Source organism: Dermacentor silvarum, chromosome 1 (genome assembly GCF_013339745.2).
Source record: "Dermacentor silvarum isolate Dsil-2018 chromosome 1, BIME_Dsil_1.4, whole genome shotgun sequence".
Taxonomy (NCBI): Eukaryota; Metazoa; Arthropoda; class Arachnida; order Ixodida; family Ixodidae; genus Dermacentor; species Dermacentor silvarum.
Window position 1 is genome coordinate 116,411,880 of NC_051154.1, and position 8,213 is coordinate 116,420,092.

General features: G+C 46.7%; 1 non-coding gene across 1 annotated transcript; it reads right to left on the bottom strand.

Moving 5' to 3' along the window:
• Nucleotides 1–696: 696 nt before the first annotated feature.
• Nucleotides 697–878, bottom strand: LOC119437907 (U2 spliceosomal RNA). Its single transcript, XR_005189580.1, has one exon. It is a non-coding gene; the product is annotated as a U2 spliceosomal RNA (small nuclear RNA).
• Nucleotides 879–8,213: the final 7,335 nt, after the last annotated feature.

Consider the following 8,213-nt stretch of genomic DNA (forward strand, 5'->3'; position numbering starts at 1 on the left):
TAGGCTTCGGGGTAGGTGCCCGAATTGAGAACTTCCTTTTGAGCTGTAGTCTGGCCTAATGGACAACTGGGTATGTGCCAATCGGTATATGTGCTCGAACAGATAACTTCAGCACTGGGTGTAAGATATTGGTATCTTCCCATTGTTGGCCAATCCCCCAGGATTGTGCCGACGCTTGTCCCACAGCGCTTTTCCTGTATTCTTTCTCGTGTTTCGTTTTTTTTTTTATCTGCGCTGCCAAAGAATAGAATGGATCGGTTCCAACTCGCCCGCTTTTCAATCCACCCCCAGAATGGATTTGCCAAGGTGACACAAGAGGTATGTAGCTTGAAATATCGAAAGCGATAGTGCCCCATCGGCAACAGACACCTACGCATCGAACGCGGCCACTTGCTGGATAGCCATCGCAACGACGTTGCAGCCAGGATACTTGGGACAGTGGGGGCTGCTACGGAATTTCAACTGCGGTGCAGCGTTTACAAGAAGTCGTGGTATCCTTCGGCATTGTGGTTGACAGCGAGACTGCCACTTCGTGTGTCTACTGATGTGCCCATAAGGCTTCGTAATTCACCGATGGCATGTGGATGTTCAGCAGGTTACACAAGAAAACTATCGCTGACTTTGACAATCATCCTCAATGGTTTCTACCACAATATTTACAGCGAAGCTGTATATGGCTAGTTTCCGGCGGATCGATGTTCGTAGACCAAAAATCTCGAAGATATGCAATACCGGGCCGACTCGCGTTGGAGGTGAAGCACGCTTCAAGTACCCTGCCAACTTGCAAAAATAATTTTAATATATTTCGTCCCAATACTACCCGTATCAGATATTAATCTGATAACGACAAATACTACACTTTGACCCACGTCGGCCATGTCTACGTCCGCACCATACACGTGTACGCCATCCCACGTATTCAAGCCAGTGCCTACCAATCTGAGTGTCTTCGGTCTCCTGACATCATGCTCTACGTATGCTCCTTTCCTCAGTTCTGCTCTGACTGTGGAATGGTTAGGCCGCGTGTTGTACGATCTGAAGAAGAACAGCGTGCCTACCAAGAACGACGGCATGAACAAAAAAGGGAATGGGCGCGGCGGTGGCGGAAGGAGACCACCGACTATGAGCGGGCCGTGGACGCCAAGCGTAAGCGTGCTGCCCGCCAGGACCGCGAGGCGAAAAGAAATAGGAACCGTCCATGTTGCCCCGATCCCGCAAACTTGGAACGTTTCACCGGAGCAACGGTCAATCACTATATACACAGCTTAGCTGGTCATCCACCTTCACAGAGTGGAAAGGCAGGGAATTTTTTATCACTATCCTCCTCCTCCGCCAGTATGACTCAGCATCATCGTCAATCAATATAACTTAATCATTCATTATATTCTATTGTGAGCTTCTCCAATTGCGTTTTTATAAGCACTTTAGCTCTTACTGAGCGCTGTGCAGCACGCGTGGTAGTACGCTACAGACATTATAAGACATTTGGCAGTGGTGTCCAAGCCTTTTTGTATAGCGGAGCTGCTTAAGCTCTTGGTTAGGCCGCGTAGTGCGAACAAAAACTGTGTGACGATCCTGGAGGTACTGCAGAAAGGGTCCAAGCGAAAGGGCACGTACCCCTGTGAACTAGCGAAGCAGTTTAAGCTCGAGGATGATCCATCGAGTATATGCCGCAAAACCTCCGCCTGGCGATGACGTCACCATGCGTCGCCTAGCAACGCTTCGCTGACCACGCCGAGCCTCGCCACAGCTGCGTGAGCCGTAACGTCATCGCTCGCGCTGCATCGCTTCGCCTTAGCTTTGCCGAGCCATGAGGTCACCGCGCCTTGCGGAGTGATTGCCGCAGCTGCCCAGAGGCGGAGCTAAGCCATGACGTCACTGCGCCGACCCAGGGGATATATAGCTCCGCGTCGCCGCCGCGGCGACACAAAAGCCCTGCCGTCTCGGCGCCGAGCATATCGCCGCGAAGATGGGGCGGCCGAAGAAGAGCGTCACTCCCGAATCAGAGCACGCGCAGCGCGAAAGCCGCCGCGCCGCTACTCGCGAGTGAGTCAGACGACTTCGATCCGATACCGAGTATCGCGCCGCCGAAGCAGCGGGGAAACGTGGGCGATTCGCAGAAGATCCGGATTACGAGCCCGCGAAACCGAGCAAAAGCGTTTGAGAGTCCAGAAGCCTCCAGATACTTTAATGACCGAGTTTTCGTTGCTCCTTGGGCTGTCGATGATTCCAGGGTGATTTTGCGTAAAACGTGGCCGAGTCTCGAATCATAACCTTGAAAAACTTGGCCGAACCGAGATAAAGCTAGGTGGGGTCGCCATCTTCGCTGTTTGCCCTGTCTTCGCATTACTAATGTGAAGCTGCCCCTAATTTTTTTCTAGTGGTTTGCGCTAGGGAAAAGCAGACAACATCAAAACCACTACAGGGGTGCTGACGGCTGTAGTTTCGCCGTGGAACGTAACATACTATGCCAGACGTAGGCGAAGAAACAAAACGCGAATTTGTTAGACACCAACAGTAAGTTGGTAGAAGCAGTCACAGATGGCGGCAGATTGTTTCTAAACAAGGTCAGAGAGTTTGACTTGTAGCTTGAAGTTTCAAGTTTACAGATTTGAATAGGGAGTGTTTTCGGACGCCACATCTCTGGAACGAGGACCACCTTCCAGATAGGGGAAGAGTGAAAGAAAATATTTTATTGGTATTGGAAATGTTTGCCTGGCCATATGCCTACCGCATGCTACTCCCGATGTAAAGGTGATGCATGGAATGACCTACTCATACAACCCCCATTTGACAAGTACGATGTATATGGCCTAGGCACTCGGAACACACATAAAATATTTGCACAATCAAGAGTTACAGAATAAAAACAAACGACATGAGCGCAATATAGACAATCAAACCAAAGTATAAGGAAATAAGATAATATAAAGTAAGGAAATTTTTTTTCTGGTGCAGTACATAAATTCTCCTTTTTTGTTTTCGCGTGTTTTTCGCTTACATTGTAGTTAACCTAGTTTCAATAAAAACGTTAATGACAATCACAATTGCAGGACTAGAGCAATAAAAGGAAACAGTTACTTTCAGAATAGATCAGGAAGTTGCGGACGGAGACAAACGTGGTCGCCCGAACACTGCGTTAATCTTCGTCTTCCTCTCTTTTGACACACCGTCCTTCTGTCCACCCTTACACATTCCCCCTCCCCCCAAAAGAGCGCGCGCAACAAGTATCATGAGAGCGAGCAAGGAGATGACAAATAAAAATATGAGAAAAGGTGCACCTATTTCAATGTTGTGGCTTTAAACTCAATTCAACTTCCGAGAAATGTGCGGCAGTCCGGTGACGTCCAGCAGAGCTCTGGTGGGCGAGCCTGACTATTGCGCTCCGGACGACGTCTACATGCGCCATAGCACGTGATCATTGATGGGATTACATGTTTAGTTTTTGATGTGACTAAGTAATATTCGAGTGCCTTGAAGCAGCGGGAACTGTGGTTGCACTTGAGGCTAGCACATGTGGACCGAAGATTACATGCTGTGAGCTCTCTTTGGCAGATTTCTCTGACGAGAGAGGGTGCCTCTCTCGTCAGAGAAATCTGCCAAAGAGAGCTCACAGCATGTAATCTTCGCAAGTCTTCATGCGAACGCTGCGTTTGCATGAAGTCGACTCGTTTCTGGTGGTTGGACGTGTGCGTTTTCTGAAACGAGTGCTCGTTGCACGAAGTTTTTCAGGTCATATTTATGTTGCTTTTTTATGCCAGAAGATCGTACCTGTCCTTCTGGCCGTTGCTTGCGCTGTTTTCGCATTTGTCGTTTTAGGTGCTGTCTTGATTGTTGACATTGAAGACGACCTTGACGATGTTCATTCCTAGGTAAACGACATACTGGCCGAGTTGTTGTTCAGTTCATTTGGCTAGTGCTTAGATGTCCTTTGTGTTTTGTCTGCTTTTATGATGGCACTCTTTTTCGGTGTCGTCGTCGTCTGTGTCGGATTCTTCCTTGCGAACTTGCTCTTGAAGTTGCTGGGACCACGCTTTCTGCTGCGGGTTTTCTGATGGTGAAGTTCACGTCTGAGTTTCTTGAGAAGCCACTTCTAAGACTGCCATCCATGTGACGTCGTGCTGAGCGGATATTTTTGTTTGTTGGCAATGTGTGACATCTAGTGGCCCCGATGCTTCTGCAATGTCAGGTGTTTGTTGAGGGCTTGCATGCGCAAAAGTGCTCGAAATACGCAAAGCAGCTTGAAGTGTAAGCTGTTCATCCGCTACTGATGAAAGTGTATTGTATTCCTGTTCAAGAGAGCACGCGTTCGTAGTGGTTTCCTTCTGACCTATTGTCGGGTAGCAAGTCGAATTCGCTTGACCAGAATAAATAACAGTTGCACTTGAGATGCGACGTTGTCTTAAAGCCGTGATAGTCTCACGTGACGCGAAACCTGGTGGTGGGCTATGCGTACAAGACAACGGTGTGAACGCGTCAGATGGTTCAGGGACATGATTCCTGCGGCGTGTCGATAGCGTAGATGGTGAAGATGGCTCTGTGGTAGTCATCATTCTAGGCGTGCGCTTGCGCGTCGTATTCTCGCGAAGATCATGACATGAGAAACTCATCGATGATCTCCTCATACGTGACCTTGTTTGGCACTGATGATGATTACTAAGTGGAGGCTGCGGATGACTGCGGCGACCTAGCTGAAATGTCTCTAGCTGTTGGAATATGGAGTACTCTACAACGTATACGGGAAATCGACTGATCATCTCTTGTTTGATTTTTTCCAACGATTCGTTGTTTCCAAAGATGCGAGTGACGTAGAAAGGAAATGTCTAGCCCTTGACGTAATCATTAAAGTTTGTGACAATATCCCGTTCCGACCATGATGCAGCGGATCTCTGAAGCTCGAAGAGGCGGAACCAATCTTCCACGGGCCCATCGTCCACTGATCCGGTGTACTTGGGTCTGTCCAAGGCTTGCGGTGATGCGGTCATGATACTGGTCGATGTCGGTGGGGGAGCTGTGCGCTAGTAGTTCACAGCGTGGCGTGCAAGACTTCCATGTTGATGTGCGGCTGATGAGGTAGCTGCCCGGTCTTAATCCTGTCGACTTGTGTGACTTGAGCAGGGGGTTGCGAACAGAGACAAATATGGTCGCCCGACCACTGCTTTAATCTTCGCCTTCCGCTCTTTTGACACACCGTCCTTCTGTCCACCCTTACATATATATACGGTCATATTGTCGAACGTTTACTTTAGCAATAGATCAATAACTTTCGTTTTCTGGCAAAAAATAATCTATACGTGATCAAAATATGCAACTAGTCATTCCACGAAGCATTTAAATTAGACATGTCTATGAAATAAAATGATGATGATGATGATGATTTATTGGCATCCCCTTTGAAACGGGGTGGCGACAAATAGTCACCTAGCCTGCTTGATTTAATCAGGTATACTACACATGTTCTTTATCTAGCATTTTTGTATACCTCTCATTATCTTTCTTTTTCAAAACTTTAGCTTGTACCGCTGCCTATGATTTTAAGAGATCAGGTCGTATCCATCTTTTCCCTGCTTTTTTTCCACCAGTACTCTAATCGTTTCTTGCTGGTCTCTACGGCTGATCTGTTTATGTTTCCTTCCACTTTAAACCCAAGCGCTTCTGGGAGTTGCACGTTACCTACGGTTCTCGCTGGATGGATCCCGTCGCATTCCATTAGGATGTGCTGAGTGGTCTCTGGATCTTTACTGCAGCATACACATGTCTCATCTAGTTCCGAATATTTGTTCCGATATGTTTTCGTCCTTAGGCAACCGGCTCGAGCCTCAAATAGCAAGGCACTGCCCTTTGTGTTATCGTACAGATTTTCCCTTCTAATTTCTTTCTTCTCATTCTTGTAAATCTCCATTGTCCTTTTCGTTTCCATTCTTTGCATCCAATTCACGGTCTCTATTTCTCTCACTTTCTTTCTGATGACCCCTGGTTGTCTATTTACAGTTTCGATTATCCTGTACTTGGTTGCCAACTTCCTTGACCTCTTCCTCCATTCTGTGTCCACGCTTTTCATGTAGAGATACTTGTGCACTTTAGCCGCCCATTTATTTTCATCCATGTTCCTGAGCCTTTCTTCAAAACTAATTTTGCTTTGTGCTTCTCTGACTTCTTCCATTGACTGTGGCGCAAAATGGAAGCCTGACGATATGTTTAAAAGAGGCCCAACCCATGTCTCCATGCACTGCCTCATTTGTCGTATTACCGTGTGCCCCCAAAGCCAACCGGCCTACTGATCTTTGGTTAACTTCCAAACCCGCCAATATATCCGATTTTAAGCATATAATGGCATTTGCGAATGTTAGCGCTGGCACCATTACTCCTTTCCAGATTCCACGCACCACCTCATACTTATTGTGGCCCCACAGTGCTCTGTGTTTCATTAATGCTGCATTCCGCTTCCCCTTTATTTTCAGATTATCTTGGTGGTTGCTTGAGTAATTCTTTCCTTCGTTTATGTGTACGCCGAGGTACTTATATTGCTTCACTATGGGTATTACTTGCTGTTGAATTGACACCACGAAGTTACTCGTGTGTTCATTAAAGATCATAATCCCTGATTTCTCTGTGCTAAACTTAAGGCCTAGATTTGTCGCTGCGTTCCCACAGATATTCGGAAGTATCTGTAAATCTTTTTTATTGTCCGCTAGTAGCACAATGTCGTCTGCGTACATCAATCCAGGGACCTTCTGTTGCACCATTTGTCCATTACGCATGTAGGATAAATCAAAACCTAATTCGCTGTTTTCCAGTCGTCTTTCTATGCCCTTGACGTAAAGCGTGAACAACAATGGTGACAGAGGGCATCCTTGCTTCAATCCTTGGTGAATTCCCACCATTTCATTTCCTTCTCGGCCTTCCCATGCCACTTGTACTTGGTTGTCTCGATATATCTCCCTCAGCAGCTCCACGAAATCGTCATCTATGCCTTCGTATTGAAGAATATCCCACAACAATTCCCTGTCTACGTTGTCATAAGCTCCTTTAATATCTAGAAATGCTACCCATAAAGGTCTTTTCTGAGCTACTGAAATCTCTATGCACTGAGTTAGTACAAACATATTGTCTTCTAAGCGTCTGCCTGGCCTGAACCCATTCTGTAGTTCCCCCAATACACCAATCATCAACAATCAGTGCGCCCCTAGCGGCCGCGAGTTAAAACAGGTGTGCTTTTTATGAGAAAGCAGCGCTTTTGACAAAAAAAAATAATCACGGAAGCCATTCTTTAAACAGGACTGGGGGAAATATGTTTTCCCAAAACCTTTGCGCGTATCTATAGGCCATACACACGCCAAGCCCCACATTCCACATAGGCGGTATCGTTTTTCACGGCCAAAAACTCGTTCCAAATTGCGTGGGAGCATTGAATTGGTGTCCATTGGAATGCTCAAAAGGTGTTACAACGCCCAACGTAGGACGCCACTTTCAGCTTGTTGCAGCAGCGTGTCTTGAAGCAACGAAATAGTTGTTCCAAACTCAGTTTGTCCATAATATAGCAGCAAAATGAAACGCAAAATTGCACATATAAGCCGTTTTGTTGCAGCGCCGCATTCATCGGGCCACAGCCACTCGGCTATTGCCAGATGACGCTGCCATGAAATTCGCTTATGCCATCAAGGCTAGTTCGTTCGCTCTACTCAGACACGCGACATATGATTCGTCTTTCGCCAACCTTATCTCGTTTGAGTTATTCGCTGCACGTTATTCTATGTTTCACTGGCTGCGTCAGCGCGGGAATTACGAATATTGAGGCTCAGGGTGGGCCGCGTTGTGGTGGAGCGGCCAAGATCCACTCATGTGTCTTATTCCTGGATATGCATTGGGTCAACAACTTCACCTTTTCTGCCACTTGTGGATAGGAGGCTTAAGCATCAATTTTTAATGTCTGTGCCGTCACTCAATAAAATATTATTGTCTATTCAAAAGTATGAAATCCATGGCTAACCATTACTCTAGATGCCCTGTGATACAGGCTACATATCTAAAGTCATAAACAGCTTCTGGCGTCTCAAGCGTAGACGGAGAATTAGTCAGTCAGTTGAGGACCAAATACTGAGCTCCTGTTGTCGGTCGAAGGATAAATAGTTGATAGATAATCAACAGACCCAATGAATTGCAGAATTGTGTGCTATGCTGCAATAATGGGCACGTTAGCTTTTCTTTTTACA